This window comes from Nelumbo nucifera, chromosome 1 (assembly GCF_055504915.1).
Source record: "Nelumbo nucifera cultivar China Antique chromosome 1, China Antique-T2T, whole genome shotgun sequence".
Lineage (NCBI taxonomy): Eukaryota > Viridiplantae > Streptophyta > Magnoliopsida > Proteales > Nelumbonaceae > Nelumbo > Nelumbo nucifera.
In genome coordinates this window covers 80,028,313-80,046,915 of record NC_142649.1, presented here as the reverse complement: position 1 = coordinate 80,046,915, position 18,603 = coordinate 80,028,313, and the positions used below count along the sequence as shown (strand labels likewise).

Below are 18,603 nucleotides of genomic sequence, written 5' to 3'. Positions count from 1 at the left end.
TAACATATTCTCTTCCATGTTCATAAAGGATTTATACAAACCAACCATAAAAGAACTTGGATTATTTGCCATTTTAGTCGGTACAATACAAGTGTATAATAATTTAGCAAGAGAGCAACAGAGAAGGGGAGGAAGCTTAGAAGCAGTTTAAATCTTCCATGTTCGGTGGTGATGATGAAAATGATAATCCAAGAAGGATCATATATCTGCTTCAACAGCTCTCCGGTTGGCTATCTTTTTAAGTTGTTTCTCGCTTCACTAGTATATCATCATATTCATCAGTAGCGTTGTGGGTTAGGAAATCCCTGTACCATTTTGCAGATAGCTTTGGAGTCCACTCCAGCGTTTGGTAGTCGACGTAATAGAGTCCGAATCTCATTCTAAACCCTTTAGTCCATTCAAAGTTGTCCATCAGTGACCACACAAAATAGCCCCCGCACATCAGCCCCATTCCTGTCATCAAAATAATCCCACTGAGGGTGATAGTGTCAGACACTTGATAAATAATGATAGTAATCCTGTTATCAAATTCAAAGCGACTTGCTTAAAATACTCCATTTAAATCCACAGAACGTACTAGTAATTAAAGATTTTTATTTGATAACAGGATCTTAATTAAAGCATGTCAAGAGCAGTTTAATACATAAAATTACTTGTCATCTCCATCAACATTTGGATATTATCTTCAAACTAGTGTTTTAGTCTTTTGGTTGAATCCGTGGGCTCACCTGATTGCTCGAGCAAGAGAAGCAAGGTAACCTTTCAAAAACTCGATTCGCTTGTTGTCATGCGGTAAAACTTCTCTCTGACCAGGTTGGTCTAATTGAGCAAGTCCTGCACAGAATAATGAACAAATTAAATACTCGTACAAGCGCATTGATCCAGCAATAAGATTATTAATTAAGCTGCATGCTAAAATTAAAAAAAAAATAATAATCTTTACCCTCTCTGTATCTAATAATAATTACGATCAACACGATTCAGTAAAGAGAAAAGAAAATGAATAGTACACATAGCAACGTCAATAATGTATTAATATGTCTGTAGTGTAATTCTGACCATTTTCAGTGACAAAAATGGGTTTATTGTTGTATCTTGTCAAGTAATAATTAAATAACAAATTAATTAACAGAGAGAGAGAATGATGGGATAGGAAATGCCTAATACCGGCTCTCCAATTGCAACACCATGCCTAAAACCGGTTGTGTAAACAAAACCTAGGAATGCATGACTTTCTCCTGTAGGACAAGGAGAGTTGATGCAGTCTTTGGCATATAAACTTGAATAGTGGTTGATGCCGATGAAGTCAATACTGCCGTTTAGTGTCTTGGACTCCTCCACTGAGAACTTGGGCAGTCGAGCACCAAGATGGTGACGCATCTCTGGAGGGTAATCTCCATGTATCAAGGGATCTAACACTCTGCTCGGTAAGGCAATCTATGATGATTAGCAACCTACTCGTTAAGAGTTTAAGACCAGGTGCTCTGCTTTTAGTAATAAAGATTGTATCTCTTTGATTCAGTTAAAGCATATATACTTTAGTGCTGAGGATCTTATTCGACTGTTTCTAACTTTTTATCTCTTTGCTACAATTACTAGCGGATATATATATATATATGTAGCATGACTATTCCATGCTTCAATAACCCATATCATTCAATGTTGCAAGAATAAGATAATCAATGAATGAATTCCCAAGTAGGGATGCTCAACAAAAACCAAAAAAAAAATTGAACCAAACCAAAAAATATGGCTAACCGAACTGACTGGTATATATATGCATTATATTTATAAATATAAATATATATTTATTAATATAATATTATATATATGTATTTATAGTATTTATTTTATATATTTTTTATAGTATATATTGAAAATCTTAAAGAATTGAGAAACCGATCAATCGGTTTACTGATTGATTCTAGTTGGGTTTCAGTTCCCAGATTTTCAAAAACCGGTGGTACCAGTTCAGTTTCAAAAATTAAGTCATGGTTCAGTTAACCGAATTGTGAGCACCCCTAACCCCAAGAGAACTCAGGTAGAGAGAATTTGAAGTTTTCTCAATTATTACAAATAGGTAGAAAATTCTATGGTTGTTGCATAAGAACCAACCATGCTTGTCAAGAGAAGTGAATGGTGAAAAGTGAAAGCCATGTAACATATCACCTACATGACAATGAAGTGGTACATGGTCAAATAAGAATAAGAAAATTCAAGCGTGTATGAATAGAAGTGATCTATTACAAAGTTCAAGAGGATAAACAAACAGGAGCAAACCAAAAAGAAAATGCATTGAACAAAATAAAATGGCAGAGCACACTTGACACACTCTAAAACAACATTCTCAAAGAAACATGCCCTCCACCTCCACCACCACCACCCCATCTATTTGCATTTGAGAATTGAGAACTTTCTTTAGCAATAATGGAAAGAAAAAAAAATCTTCAAACCTTGACTCTAGAAAAAGTATTAGAACTTTTGGCAAATGAGAGTTTGTATTATAAATGTCTCAAGACCATATCAAATGCATTCTTGGCCCCAATGCTCCTGGATTTCCCTAAGAAAACCCATTGAAATTTAACTTGTTGGTATCATAAGTAGAAACAGACCAAAAGGTTATTGATTGCAAAGGAAAAGTTTTAGCACCGACCGCCTTTTAAACGCATCGATTCGCCTAACCTTTTGGGTCTACTGAATAGAGATATGCTAAACCTTTCTAGTGAGGTGAAAAATAAAGGTTGCAATGAAGAAGATAGTTCTTTAGAAAAAGCTTGGAAGTGACAACAAACCTTTGGCCCTCGATATGAATAAGTTGAACAAGACAAAGATCTAAACAATATGATAATTAAAAAACTTGATCAGGTTTATCATTCACGAAATTTTGTATTGCAAGGAAGACTAAGTACATACTTGATGATGATCATTTGTGCTAAAAATTAATTAATTAATTAAAAAAGATGAAGTAGGTGCCCAATAGAAACATCTAATTACTGTAGTGAAGAGCAAAGCAAATGACATAAACATATCATCAAACCAAAATCAACAAAAAGGGAAGGGAAAAAGAAAATATAACAATCCCTTACTCCTGCGCTGTAAAACTAGACAATACAAAAAGAAGACAAATTCTACTTAGAGAATAGGAATGGAATTAATGAACTTCCCAAGTTCTTGAGCAAGAGCAAGATTACTGGGATAACAATATATCATAATTTTGTCGAGATAGTAAATATACTTCAAGATACAACAAGGGATTTCACAATAGTGCTTGGATGTACTCCAAGAATGATAATGGATCAGATTTAGAAGTCCTAGTGTCCTCACGTTTGTGTTACTAGTGAACCCTCTTAAAAGCAAATATACAGCTATGCCAAAACTAACATCCTAATTAATATTTAAATGACTAACAAATTACCTAAAAAATAAAACACAAATGAATGAAAAAAATAATAATAAGTTAGACCAAAATTGAGTGTAGGAAAATTTGACATGTATTAAAATTTGCTTAGTGTTGCAAATCAGTAAATGTTTACAATAGGTACAAAATGGAATCTAATTAAGACTAAACATCTTAAATGTAATAGAAAAATGAATTTCAATACAACCATATTATGGGCAGATTTTTCTTTGAATTTCTTTTTCCAACTTAGAAAGGAATTTCTCAGCTATTATTGTTCTAAATATACAACAAAGCTATAATAAATGGGTTTTCAATCAGGTCACATTAACATTGCAGCAAAATAATCAAACATATTGAACTTTGGGAAGGGTAACCACCTTTGACTCTTTGTTCATATGCAGCTTGATCACGCATCATGATAGCTGCAACCTCTCCATTCAATGGATTTGATGGGTTTGGATACAAAAGTTGTGGGAGGAACACTTCAAACACATTTACCTGATCTGAGAAGAAGCATCAATGTCAACAACTGAGTGCAATTGCATTGAAACATAAAATTAAAAAGCAGCAAATTTTCCAATAAAATGCTTCTACAAAGCCATAACAATCCTATATACATCACAGAAATAATGGTTAAGACTTTTTACTGAACATGGGGCTCTAGGTCTGGTTGATTACATTCAAACAAACTGATCCTGGCCTGAAATTTAAAACCATCAAGATAACCATATAAATGAAGTGGTGAAGCTGAAAAATAAATGCATTTTGTATACCATCCACGGGCAAAACTTAATGAAAACACTCAAAAAAAAAAAAAAAAACACAGTTATCAATGTGTAGTAACTCACATTCCATCTACGTTGGGGTGGTAGATCTTGATTACAAAGCCAATTGATGGAGATTTATATGGATAAGAATCTGGAAGTTCTACTCTGATCCTCCACATACCCCCTTGATAAGGACCTGTTGCAACCCACAAGTAATGTTCTTGAATTCACTGAATAGTATGGGCAATCAAATAATTTAAAGCTGATGTAGCTATGTAGCAATACCAAGAACTAGCGAAATTAATAGTAAAAGAGCCAATTGGCTAGAAGAGTTCTAAATTCATATTATAAACTAATAAAGTAATGACAACGAATAACAAGAAAACTAACTTAATAGAACACTTACAGTTGCCTATATTTTATTTCTCTTCATCAGAACAGAAAAACAAATGTATAGTTCTGAGAATCTATTGCTGGACAAATGGCTGAACCAAAGAATTAAAATTTAAGAGCCTAAATCAAACTCTAAAAAATAAAATAAAATTTCATTCCGAAATTCACAGTAATCAAAGGAAAGGAGTAGAACACAAATATAAATATCAACTACTGTCCTTCTAAACTGATCAAAAGAATTACTGTCCCAAACAAAACCGAGAAGCAACCTTCATTTTGGAACATCCAGTGATGGCCAACATGATTGAAACAAAAAATTCAACACAAAAATAACAAAAACCCAGAAAAAGGAAATATATGAAAATGCTTATATGTCTTATTAGCGAAGAAAATAACATAATAAAAAGGGGGGAAAGCATCTGGCGTGGAAAATTTACTATCACTGTGTCCATTGAAATTGACATAAAACTCTTGCATGCCATTGTTGAACATCTCCACCTTGTAATCGCTCATCATCCTAGTAGGAGAAAAATAAACAAGAAACAGAGTCAAAATTACCAGCAATACTAAGAAAAAAAAAGATAGAATTAAGAAGGGTAGTTGAAAATTTTACAATTTCATCAGGTCCATCTCTGGGCGTTTGCTCGGGGAAGACATTTTGTATGTCTTATTAGTGACGAAAATAACATAAGAAAAAGCATCTGGCGTGGAAAACTCATGTAATCGCTCATCATGATAGCTAGTGCCCTGCGGCGGGCCCATGTTAACCAATCATTCCAGAGCAAGTACATGCAATTAATGGATTTTTCCAACCCAATGCTAACACATCCTTTAGTCCATATAACCTTGGGTGAAAAAACTAGCCCAATTTCTCTTATTGGGTCCAAACCCAAGAAATCACACTACTAGATGCGCATTCTCAATGGCCACAAGCCTTGATTCACTGTGAGTATATTGACTACCCGGGGACTTAACCGGCTCAGCCATGTCAAACCTCCCCTCAGCCTTATCAAATCGATTCACTTAATGATATGTTTCTGCAGATCCAACAACTAATCTTACCTCAGCAACAGTCAATCCTAAGATTAGAGAGCCAAGTAATTCAGCTCATGGAAGCTAACCTATAGTGGGAGAATGATTCAATGCTTAGTCAGCCGATTGTCGACCCTAGAAACAAATCCCTAGGTCTTCCCCAATACCAAGATCTTACAACCTCTAATGTTCCATACTTAGAAAATGCTGAAGAAATCTTAGCTCTTCAAAGGGAAGGAAAGTTATATCCTGAACAGAATAGGAATTGTTGTATGATGGATGTAAAGAAAAACCTCGGAGAAAACAATCTGGTCACAGTAGATGACCTGACAAAAGAAGCTAATGCCTTAATAAAGTCTCCTCACCCATCTCAATCTTGGCCTACTGTTGAACCTCTACCAAAACTAAAGAGTGAACCACCTGTGCCTTCTCTTGAGTCTCCCCCACAACTAGAACTAAAGCCCTTACCAGACTCCCTTAAGTATGTGTTTTTAGGACCCGACCAAACATTGCTGGTGATCATAGCCACGGACTTAACCCCTAGACAGGAAGAGAAACTGATCGAGGTATTAAAGGAGTATAGGGGTGCCATTGGTTGGTCAGTAGCTCATTTGAAGGGGATTGTAGGGAGATGCAAAGAAGGTTGAACCCAAATATGAGAGAGGTGGTCAAGCAAGAAGTAGTTAGGTGGTTAGATGCAGGTATTATCTACCCGATTTTATATAGCAGTTGGGTTAAGTCCTATGCAAGTGGTAGCTAAGAAATCTGGACTCACCGTGGTCACTAATGATCAAGGTGAAGTAATCCCTACCCGACTTACCACGGGATGGCGAGTGTATATCGACTTTAGGAAACTCAATGCAGTCATGAAAAAAGACCACTTTCCTTTGCCCTTCATTGACCAAATTATGGAAAAACTTGGCGAGCAAAAATATTTTTGCTTCTTAGATGGGTATTCTGAGTATAACCAAGTAACCATTTATCCCGAAGACCAAGAAAAACTACTTTTACCTGCCCTTATGGAACATTCGCCTTTCGATGAATGCCATTTGGATTGTGTAATGCACCAGCAACTTTTCAGAGGTGTATGATGGAAATTTTTTCAGAAATGGTGAGTGATTTTTGCAAATATTTATGGATGATTTCTCTGTCTTTGGGGATTCCTTCGAAACATGTCTCGAACACTTACGAAAAGTTCTTCAACGATATATCGAGACAAACTTGGTCCTTAGTTGGGAGAAGAGCCATTTTATGGTCAAAGAAGGCATTGTTTTAGGTCACATAGTTTCCGAATGGGATATTGAGGTGGATAAAGCAAAAACTAACCTAATCTCTAAACTTCCACCGCCCACTTCTGTCTAGCAAACCCGTTCTTTTCTTGGACATGTCGGTTTCTACCGACGATTTGTTAAGGACTTTTCTCAAATCTCCAAGTCATTGTGCAACCCTTTAGCAAAAGATGTCCCATTCAGTTTTGATGAAGAATGTCTTAAGGCTTTCGATTACCTGAAAGAGGCACTACCAAGGCTCAAATTCTATAACCCCCCGACTAGTCTTTGCCCTTTGAAATCATGTATGATGCCTCCAACTATGCCATCAAAGCTGTTCTAGGACAAAGGGTGAATAAATGTCTTGTAGTTGAAAGAATGGTAGGATCCATCTAATGGATGCCACAAAGGTTGTGGAATGGGTGGGCAAATTTCAAAAATTTTCCTACCTTCTCCCATCTGGGAATCATATTCCCTAAATTTAGAATATAATATTCAAGGATCCTACTTGAACAATAATCAAACCAGATCTGTACCAAAAGACAAATGGGAGGAATATACCTTATCCGGAGAAGCAGTATCTCCCAAAGTTGGTGTTCACGCCCAAAGAATGCACCAAGAACCGTTCCTGCTGAAGATGACACAGCTGTGGATGGAACAGAACCAGCAGGGTGCGTCCTACACACTGGATTCTTCACAAGAATCCTCTGGAAACACTAAACACTGAATTTTTTTAGTCTTTGTTGCAAGACTAATGTCAAGAACAGATTTCTTGACTTTCTTTTTCTGCAAAGATCAAATCTTGGAAGGGTAAATGGCGGCGGCAGGAGGAGAACTCCAAGAGCGAAAAAGGGCTGAACTGCTTCTTCTTCTTTTTCTGGAGTATGAATGAGATCCTATCTCAAATCGCAGGAGATATCCTATATCTCTTCAAAAGGTGGTTCGAAATCTGATGATTTCTCTCTCTTAGGGTTTTTCCTCCTTTCTTCTTGATTAAGAAACCTCCTAATGAGGAGTTATCCCAATCCAAATCAGTATTTGGATAGGGGATTATCTTAATCCTATCTGCAGATAAAGTTAGCTTACTCCTGATCTTATCAGGAGGTTACCAGATTCAAATCTAATTTGAATTTGGTCTCCAAGAGTGGATAAGGCTAAAGGCCCAATCCTTTTACTAACATTAATCTCAGATTCGCCCCATGGATGGGTGATCATATCAGCCCACCTCAAAATGGGCTTTCGGCCCATTAAGTGTTCAGTGTCTAAATACTTTCCAATCTGCTGCCCAGTTGGGCTTCTTTGTATGGCGTGGGACCCAAGCATTGATCTACACACCAGCCACATGGGTTCGGCCCAACCTTTAATACAAGGCCCAGCCGAATTCACTGAAAAACTCAATGAACCCCTTGAGTCCATCACATGGACCCTATGGGCCCAACACTTACATTAAGTGGTCCTTGGGCCAAGCCATCTTATAAAAACCCAGGGACTGTGGGCAGGTGCAAGATTAGCCCATCAGGTATTATCTTAAATGGTCTTACACTTAACCTCTTAGCCCTTAATGATCAAGCACTGCCCGACAAGAGAGGACCTCTCCCTCGGCTGCAAGGAACAGTGCCGCACTCTCCTCTCATATGGATCCCGGGAATTAAAACCATTTGCAAACAATTTGAAACCGTATATATATATAAATATATTAATTTTGCAAAACAAAATTCCAACGATTGAAATCAACTGCCGGCAGTTTGGTTTCCATCAAAGAGAGTCATTCCCGATCATTACCCTTTGTCCGATAAAGTGGCTGATTCTGTCACTATGATCACCCACTCAGATGAATTCTCAAACTGCCCCAACATACCCAGGTTTTGATCCCCATCTAAGGATCTCACTGATTGGCATATCAAAGACAGCCTGATCCGACACCTAGTGAAATGTCATAATCGAGTCTAAGGGTCAGGTGTAATTTTCCAGTTTTGCCCATCTGTCTCCAAGGTCCAGGGCAACACTGGAAATCTGGTCCGGTTCAAGGATTCAAGTAATCCCATACTGCATGTGCCTCGGGTCTTACCCTGGTGGCTGAGATAGGCCATCCCAACACTTGGTGGCACACCAGTATCAGCCTTGGCAGGATAAATCTCCCCAGACTTATCCAACGGCTGTGAACATTTAAAACTAGCACGAATCTCTATAAAAGTCCAGTTTTAGGGTTTTGCACAGAATTAAACCAAACAACATGAATCAAACATGCACTTTATTTATTTCCACTAAATAACAAAAGTACATCAAATCGGATTGAAGCTAAGGGCATACAAAACTGTCTAACAGTGGTAACCTATTATGTAAGTCGTACCCTCTCGGAAGCCTAATTGAATTATACCACCACAGAGAAAAAACTGTTAGCTATTGTATTTGCTTTGGAAAAATTCCTCTCTTACCTAGGCACTAAGGTTGTTGTATACTCTGATCACTCAGCCCTAAGACATTTGCTGTCAAAGAAAGAGACCAAACCCAGGTTCATCAGATGGATCCTTCTATTGCAAGAATTTAACCTTGAGATTCAAGATAGAAACGGGTCCGAAAATGTGGTAGATGACCATCTGTTCCAAATTCAAATTAAGAAAAGTGAGCCCGTCCATGACTATTCCTTCCCAGATGATCACCTCTTAATTGTCTCTTATAATTCTCCCCTGTGGTACACTCATATTGTCAATTACTTAGCATTAGGTAAAATTCCCGAGGGGTGGTCTAAGAATGAGAAAGACAAATTCTTTTCTCAACTCAAATACTACTTCTGGGAAGATTCTGAGCTATTTTGTATCTATTTGGATCAAGTAATCCAGTGTTGTGTCCCCGAGTTTGAACACCAAAGCATCCTCAACTTTTGTCACACTCTCACTTGTGGGGGGCACTTTTCGGGAAAGAAAACTGTGGCCAAGGTTCTGTAGAGTGGTTTTTACTGGCTGAGTTTATTTAAGGATGCCCATGTCTTTAGCCAAAATTGCCTAAGATGCCAATCTATCGAGAATATGTCCCGTAGAGACATGATGCCACTTAATTCTAGCTGTAGAAATCTTTGATGTGTGGGGTATTGATTTCATGGGACCACTTCCGTCATCATCTGGTCACGAATACATCTTGGTGGCCGTTGATTATGTATAAAAATGGATTAAGGCAGCGGAAACTCAAACCAATTATCACAAAGTCGTCATGAAATTTGTTCAAAAGAATATTTCCTCTAGGTTTGGCTGTTCGCGGGCAATAATCAATGATGGGGGATTGCACTTTACTAATGCGCAATTCCGTGCTTTGCTCCGCAAATACGGAATCACCCATAAGATAGAAACCCCCTACCATCCCCAAACAAATGGTCAAGTGGAAGTGTTCAATAGGGAAATTAAAAGTATTCTGCAAAAGTCCATTAGGCCCAACTGAAAAGATTGGTCCGACAGACTGAACGATGCACTTTGGGCTTGTCAGACTACCTACAAAACTCCCATTGGAATGTCTCCTTATAGGCTGGTTTTTGGTAAAACATGTCACTTTATTACTACAGTTAGGTTGGATGGTACAAACTAGTTGGAATGGTCCCAATCTGCAAAGATGACCATTGGGGCTCATGGAAAATTGGGGTATATTACTGGTGAAGAGTTGAAACCTGAAACTGGTAACTCCCAGTGGGTGCAAGAAAATTATATGGTAATGACATGGTTGTGTAATTCCATGTTGCCACATATAAGTAAAAATTTTTTATGGGCAAATACTACTAAGGAGATATGGGATGGGGTTATAGAAACCTATTCACAAAAGGAGAATGTTGATAGGGCTTATCAACTGAGAAATCAGGTTATTTGCTACAAGGTAGGGAGATAGATCTGTTGCAGCTTATTTTTCGGTTGTTAAGACCCTGTGGCAGGAGATTGACCATCTAGAGACTTTTGCTTGGAAAACCACCAAGGATGCAACTACCTATCAAAGACACTTAGAGAAGTATAGGGTGTTCGAATTCCTTGCTGGCCTTAACCCCGAGTATGACATTGCACGACAGCATCTTCTTTCCAAGGACAATGTCACTCTCTCCCAAGCATATGCATTTGTGTTAGGAGAGGAGTGCAGGAGGGATGTAATGATGAAGAATCTCTTGTTTGATCAGTCCACTATGGTAAGTGCTGTGAAATCTAAACATAATGGCAATGAAAACAAGAAGGAAGACAAAAGGGACTTAGTCTGTGACTATTGTAAGTAGCCTAAGCATACAAGAGATAATTGTTGGAAGCTTCACCCACATCTTGTGCCAACCAGATTGAAGAATAAGAAAGGAAATGTGCACATGGCAATTACCGGTGACACTCCGGCCCCCCTACTATAGCTGCTTTGGAGTCCATTATAGCTGCTACAGTAAGGGCCGAGCTTGAGAGGTTTGGGTTACTCCTGAATCAGAGGGATACAACTAGTTCCAGTTCAGCCGCAAGTGAACAACAAGGTATAGGTAGCACAGGTGGAGCTCACTCTACCTCCTTTGCCCACATCGGTAGTCCACATGTCACTGCAAACTATGTTTCTGCTTCAGGTAAGGAGAGATCTCCTTGGATTATAGACTCTGGAGCCTCAGAGCACATGACCCATTGCTCCACTATTTTCTCCTCTTACCAACTCTGTTCTGGCAGAGATAGGGTCTCCACAGTTGATGGATCCCATGTTCCTATTGCTGGGAAGGGATCTATCAAGATTAGTGATTCCATTTGTTTACCCTCTATCCTCCATGTTCCTAGATTGAACACCAATTTATTATCTATTAGTAGTTTGACTAAGAACCTGAACTGCTCAGTAATTTTTTCTCCTGGATGCTGTATTTTGCAAGATCTGGATTCAAAGAGGACGATTGGGAGTGGTCGTGAAGTGAATGGAATCTACCTCCTGGATGCTCTTCCAATTCACCAAAGTCATCATGTTTGCAAGGATAGTGAGTCAAAATCTGTGGATTAGATTATACTTTGGCATAATCGTCTACATCATTTGTCTTTTTCTTCTTTAAGTTCTTTGTTTCCAAAACTGTTTGAGTCTGTGAGTCTGTCAAGGTTAAAGTGTGAAGGTTGTGAACTTGGAAAGCATTGTAGACACTCTTTTAAACCCAGTAATAAAAGATGTTCTTCTCCTTTTGATGTTATTCATTCGGATGTGTGGGGCCCTTATCATGTTCCCTCTATGGGCGGCTATCACTATTTTCTCCTGTTTATGGATGATTTCTCTCGATATTCCTGGATTTACCTGATGAAATCCCGCGATGAAGTACCATCCTTGGTGAGGCAATTCCACCAAATGGTATTAACACAGTTTGGAACCAGAATAAAGATGTTCAGATCTGACAATGCTATGGAATATTTTGAGAGACATCTTGCCTCATATCTGTTGGAGTATGGTGTTGTCCATCAGAGTAGTTGCTCCTATAGTCTACAACAGAATGGTGTTGCAGAGAGGAAGAACAGACACATTGTTGAGACGACAAGAAGCATGATGATCGCAGCTACAGTTCCGGTTCGTTTTTGGAGTGATGCTGTTCTCACGACAGTATATCTGATTAACAGGGTGCCGTCTCGTATACTTGGATTCAACACTCTATTCAGCTTTCTTTTTCCTTAGGGGGAGATGTTTCATATTCCTCTAAGGGTGTTTGGGTGTGTCAGCTTTGCGTATATCCTTGGTTCTTACCGATCGAAGCTTGATCCCAAGGCAAAGAAATGTGTTTTCCTTAGATATGCAGAGAATCAGAAAGGGCACCGCTGTTATGATCCAGTCTCTGGGAACCGGTTTGTTACTATGGACATTACCTTTTTTGAATCTACGTACTTCTTCTCAAGGAATCCTTCTCAGGGGGAGTGTTTTGGGGAAGTAAGTCAGTAGTCTATCCCTCTCCTAGTTCCAGTCCCTGTGTCTACTACTGTGCTTGACCACCACCCGATGTCACCTACCTTGCCACCTCCTTTGCATTTCGTCTCATAGCATTACTCACAGCAGAGACTTCATAAGGCGGTTGATTCCACTAGAGCAGAACTCACACCACTTCCTGTCGATCCCTTGGAGACTCCAGATTTGGCTGATACAGATTTAGGTATTCCTCTTGATTCCACTACCATTTCAGTTCCCATTGGTCCTACTAACACTGTTACAGATAACCTTGGTCTCCCTATTGCTCTTAGAAAAGGGAAGAGAAAGTGCACTGCTCATTGCATTTCACAATACTTATCCTACAGTGGACTTTCTCCTTCCTACCGTGCTTTTCTCTCTTCTCTTGATTCAGTGTCTATACCCAAGGGTGTTAGTGAGGCTCTCTCCAAACCAGAGTGGAAGACAGCTATGCAGGAAGAGATGGAGGCGTTGATTAAGAATCAGACATGGGAGATTGTGGACCTACCAGAAGGCAAGGAGACAGTTGGATGCAGATGGGTTTACACAGTAAAGTATAAGGCAGATGGAAGTATAGAAAGGTACAAGGCAAGACTTGTTGCAAAAGGGTACACACAGACTTATGGCATTGATTATCTGGAGACATTTGCGCTAGTTGCAAAGATGACCTCTGTTGCTGCCTCATACTCTTGGCCATTGTTTCAACTAGATGTGAAGAATGCTTTCCTAAATGGGGATCTGCAAGAAGAGGTGTATATGGATCTTCTAGTTGGTTTTTATGATAATGCTGAAAAGGGAAAGGTATGCAAGATGAAGAAGTCACTATATGGCTTGAAACAATCTCCTAGAGCATGGTTTGACAGATTCAGAAAGGCCCTGATTGTTTTTGGCTACACTCAAACTCAATCTGATCACACCTTGTTTGTGAAGGGCAGGGAGTCTTTGGTGTCAATCCTAATTATTTATGTGGATGATATTGTTGTCACTATGAATGATCTAAGTGAGATTGATAGTCTGAAGAGAAACCTGCATAAAGAATTTGGGATTAAGGATCTTGGAGAACTGAGATACTTCTTATGCATCGAAGTTGTAGGATCAAAACATGGAATTTTTATCTCTCAAAGGAAGTATGTCTTGGACCTTCTCCAAGAGATAGGGAAGCTTGGAACAAAGGTAGCTAGCACCCCCATTGATCAGAACCATAGAATCAGTGCATCAGAAGGTGAACCAGTAAAGGACCTTGGGAGGTACCAAAGACTTGTGGGTCAGCTTCTATACTTGTGTATGACAAGACCAGACATCTCCTATGCAGTAAGTGTAGTGAGTCAATACATGCATGCTCCACGAGACCAGCACTGGAAGGCAGTTGATTGGATCCTTGTTTATTTGAAGGGACATCCAGGCAGAGGCATATTGTTTACTGATCATGGACAACTGAAGCTAGAGACCTATACAGATGTGGATTGGGTAGGATGCCTTGATGACAGAAGATCAACTTCAGGAGTGTGCACCCTAGTTGGGGGTAACCTAGTCTCATGGAAGAGTAAAAAACAAACAGTTGTGGCAAGATCAAGTGCAGAAGCCGAATATAGGGCCATGGCACATGGAGTTTCAGAACTTCTCAGGATCCATTCTCTGTTAGAAGAAATCGGTGTACAGGCAGAAGAACCTATGATGCTATACTGCAAGAACCAGGCAGCAATTAATATTGCCCATAATCCAGTCCAGCATGACCGAACTAAGCACATTGAAGTAGATAGACATTTTATCAGAGAAAGGGTAACTTCTGGAGAAGTTTGTCTTCCATACATTTCTTCTGATCTGCAGCTTCCTGATATTCTCACAAAAGGCGTTGCAAAGAATAAGCTGGAGCATGATCTACGCAAGTTGGGAATGTGCGACAGCTACTCACAACTTGAGGGGGAGTGTTGAGTGGGCTGATTTGTGTTTAGTTGATTTTCTTTTAAATTAAGAAGTTGTTGGGCCTTGGGCCCATTAGTTTTTATTTTTTAAAGAGTTGTAACTATTTAGTTTGAGTTGCCGCCCTACTAAGGACATCTTTGTAATATCTCACATTTAAGTTAATTATAAATAAAATGAGGGGCTGGCGGCTAGGGTTATGAGACACAATCGAATTAGAACATCGGGCTTATTGGGCCATCAGAAAGATCAATCTAGATTTAGGCCAAGCTTGATCCCACCAAGCCCTGTAATTAAGTGAACTAGAGGAATTGCGCAATGAGGCCTACGAAAGCTTGCACATTTATAAAGTCAAAACAAAAGCCTTCCATGATAAAAAAATTTCAAGAAAAACTTTTGAACCGAATCAAAAGGTCTGGCTTTTTAATTGTAGGCTGCATTTGTTCCCTGATAAATTAAATTCTAGGTGGGACGGGCCATTTATTGTAGAAAAAGTGTTTCTGTATGGTGTAGTTAAAATTGTTGATCTAAAGAATGGAAACAAATTCAAAGTCGATAGCCAAAGACTTAACCCATATGTGGAAGGAATCTCTGAGAGTAGAAAGATTGAGAAGATAGGCTTAAGTGATCCAAAGAGAATGGCGTCTGGCTAAAGACGTTAAACTTAGCACTGGTTGGGAGGCAACCCAACGTAGTTTTTAGTTGTTTTTGCTTTTAGAATTAAAGTTTTTGTTTTCTTAATTCGAGACCAGTTGGTAGACCTTGAACCCCTTGGGAAAAACCCTCTTGATTATTCCCTTTGGCCCAAGTCCCTTTGCAACATTCTAGTTATGCCATTAGGGACAATGGCATTTAAGTTGGGGGGTGAGGAAAGAGAGAGAAAATTGAAAAAAAATAATAATAGTAAGAGCTAAGCCTTTAGAAATGCAGAAGTAAAAATTTTACTGAGAATTTTTTTAAGTTTTTCCATTAAAAGAGATTTCCAAACAGAAAAAGTTGAGGAAACTGATAGAAGAATATTGAATTTTGTAGAAATTGGTAGCAAGTGATAGGGTTCAAAATTGGTCTTATTTGAATATTGAACAGTGTTTCTAAAAAAAAAAAGAAAAAGAATAAAAGGTTAATGCACACCCTGGACTTAGTAACCAGGTCTCTTCACCTAAGTCAAGTGTCGAGATTCGCGTCAAACAGAAAAGGGAATGCCAAAGACAATCAACTAACACTTAGTAACCGAGTCTCTTCACCTAAGGCAAATGTCGAGATTCACGTTAAACGGTGGAAGATAGCAATAAAAATAAGTATGCGTCTCAAAGTTCAAGGGTAGAAATCCATTGCCAGAAATGGTAAGAAGAATACCTGTCTAATTTTGAAATCAATCTCTGATTTTCTTGACAAATTGCAAATATAAGAGTATACAAAATTTTTAAGCTAAGTTTCTGAAATATTCAAAGCAAGACAGTTTTACCCCTTGAGCCCAATACTGATCTATACAAAGTTTGAGAATTATGTAATCAGGATACTTGGCTGATTTTGTCAAGGCTGATCTTTCTATGGGAATGACTTCTTTTTATACTCAGTAAGATTTTAAAGTTGCATTGCTAAGGGACTAGCAATGATCAAGTTGGGGGGTGTGATAACTCTATATTTTAATGCCTTAAGGGCATCATTTCAGCAGTATTTTAGGTCTTAGAATAGTCAAAATGTGCCATTTTCCCAGTTAAATTCAATATTGTGACTTTTAAGGGTCCTTGTGCAAATCTTGGGGAGAAATAGGGAGGTTTCAGGATTGAAATGCAATTTTTGGGAAGCTGGTGAGAATTCCAACTGAGAGAGGGGGTATTTCTATGAAAAACTGAGCACAGGAGGACGCCTCCTAACTACCAAACCTAGATAGGCGCCCCTCCTACTGTATTAGCATACTCCCCTCTCCTTAGCAAACCCTAGGGCACCTCCCCACTCATTCTTTTCACCTCTAACAAACCCTAACCGCCCTAGGCTATGAAATCTCCATCCTCCACTCTCTCCTAACCTCTAATCTCAATCATCCAAGCCTTAGCAGCCCCTCATACCCTTAGGTCTCTCCCTATACAGCATCCTAGCCTTACACCTCACTCCTTAAACCTCAACCAATCACCTTAGGGTGCCACATCACACCAACCAATCACATTTCTCCTGCTTTAGGCGCCCAAATCTGTTCCCTCCATTATGGGCGCCCAAATCTCAGCCCTACATAATATTGGGTGCCCTCTCCTTCTCTTCTCAGCCTTAGGACCACCTTAGAATAATCCTAACCCTCCATTCTCAACCCTAGGGCACCCATATTTCTACGAAAACCCAGCTTCCGCCCCTCTCTTTCTCTCTAATCCCAGTTTTGTCCACCCTTTTGTATAAAAAGGACCCCAAGGGCCCAAGAAAAGAGGTTGTCCAATTCACCCAGTTCTCAAGGCTAAGGTTTCTTGAGGAGTTCAAGGGTTGTAGAAGGGAATGACGCCCAGTTCTTGTCAGGAAGGTTTCCTGCAAGCAGTCCAACTAATATGCAACTACCGCCACTGGATTTGATCAGCCATCCCTTTTGTTTTCTTTATTTTCTTTTAGGTTGGATTCTTCCCCTAGGTAAGACGGAAGGCTGCTCTTGAGAAGTTCAAGGGTAGAGGAAGAGGAGAATGCCCAGGCAAGAGGAGGGGTTCCTGCTTCCAATTCGCCTAGCCACTACTGCCACTACTGCCACCTCTGGATCCGGATCCCAACCAGTTTCCCATAGTTTTAGATTTACTTTTTACGCATCTTTTTATTTTTCGTTCTTTAATTTCCAGTTTTTATTTTATTTTGCAATTTATTTTTATCAAATTTAATTTTCATCTTCCTTTTTGCAGATCTGAAATTCGGCCAGGTAAGACAAAAGGCCCAGCTCGAGGAGTTCGAGGCTTAAAGGATAGATCCGGAGACTGCTACCTCTGACCGAGTTGTAGATTTTTTATTTAGTTTTTTTATTTCTGTTATTTATTTATTTTTCTATAATTTTTACTTTTAGTATTGTTAGAATTTTATTTTAATGGATCCCAATTCAGTTAATTAAATTTTGTGTTTTTGCAATCTCAAATATTGTTATTTTGTCGGGATTAAAGTACGTAACAATTTTTCCCTCGCTTCCCTGTGGATACGACCCCTTTCTCACCACTAACTGTGTTTTGTAGTTATTTTGAGAATCAAAAATTTTATAAAAATTGAAATTGGTGTTCCGAAGTGGTTAACAACATGCTCCAGACACACCAAGTTTTAAGGTACCGTTGTCGGGGAAGCAACGAAGAAAAAATTTGTATTTTCTTTGTTCGGATCTGTTTCATTATTTTTTTTTTATTTTCGTTTGATTACTTGATCTGTAATCTCATTTTAATTCTTGTTTTTCTTTGATTTTGCTGGACGTAATAGCAAAAGGTGGGGTACTGGAGCGTTGCCAAACTATTGAAGAAAAGCGAGGAGAAGAGAAACTGGGATTGCGATTCTGGTGTAGTCATCCCGATTTAGTCCTGTTTTTTTTTTGTTTTTATTTTTGAATTCTTTTTGGTAAAGTAGTTTTTTTGAATTCTTAGTCAATTATTTTTATTTCTTGATAGATCCAATTTATTTTTTTTGTAGGATTATTTTTTTGTTTCGTTCTTAGATTTATTTTTTTAGGATTGTTAGGTTCTATTTTTTTTTTATTTTTAGATTAGAAACTCATTTCATTTCTTGGATTTTTATTACTACAAACGCTTGGGGTTGCCAGGACCTTCCCGGGGTTGCTAGGGCCTTCCCAGGGTTGCTGGGGAATGAGTGCAATCCTAGGGTTGCCAGGGCCTTCCCAGGGTTGCCGGGGAATGAATGCGCCAAGGGTTGCCAGGGCCTTCCCAAGGTTGCTGGGGAATGAGTGCAATCCTAGGGT

The 18,603-nt window shown here is 38.8% G+C and overlaps 1 long non-coding RNA gene and 1 pseudogene across 2 annotated transcripts; both read right to left on the bottom strand.

The window, feature by feature from the left end:
• Positions 1–74: 74 nt before the first annotated feature.
• LOC148803481 (uncharacterized) lies at positions 75–1,495 on the bottom strand. Of its 2 annotated transcripts, none has more exons than XR_016070916.1 (3): positions 1,168–1,495; positions 729–834; positions 75–473 (listed from the first exon to the last, which is right to left on the bottom strand). It is a non-coding gene; the product is annotated as an uncharacterized LOC148803481 (long non-coding RNA). The 2 variants fall into 2 exon arrangements; XR_016070917.1 differs by lacking the exon at positions 1,168–1,495 and adding an exon at positions 1,060–1,087 and having other exon boundaries at positions 75–453.
• Positions 1,496–3,724: 2,229 nt separating this feature from the next.
• Positions 3,725–5,217, bottom strand: LOC104588910 (ubiquitin-conjugating enzyme E2 4-like; annotated as a pseudogene).
• Between the last annotated feature and the right edge of the window lie 13,386 nt (positions 5,218–18,603).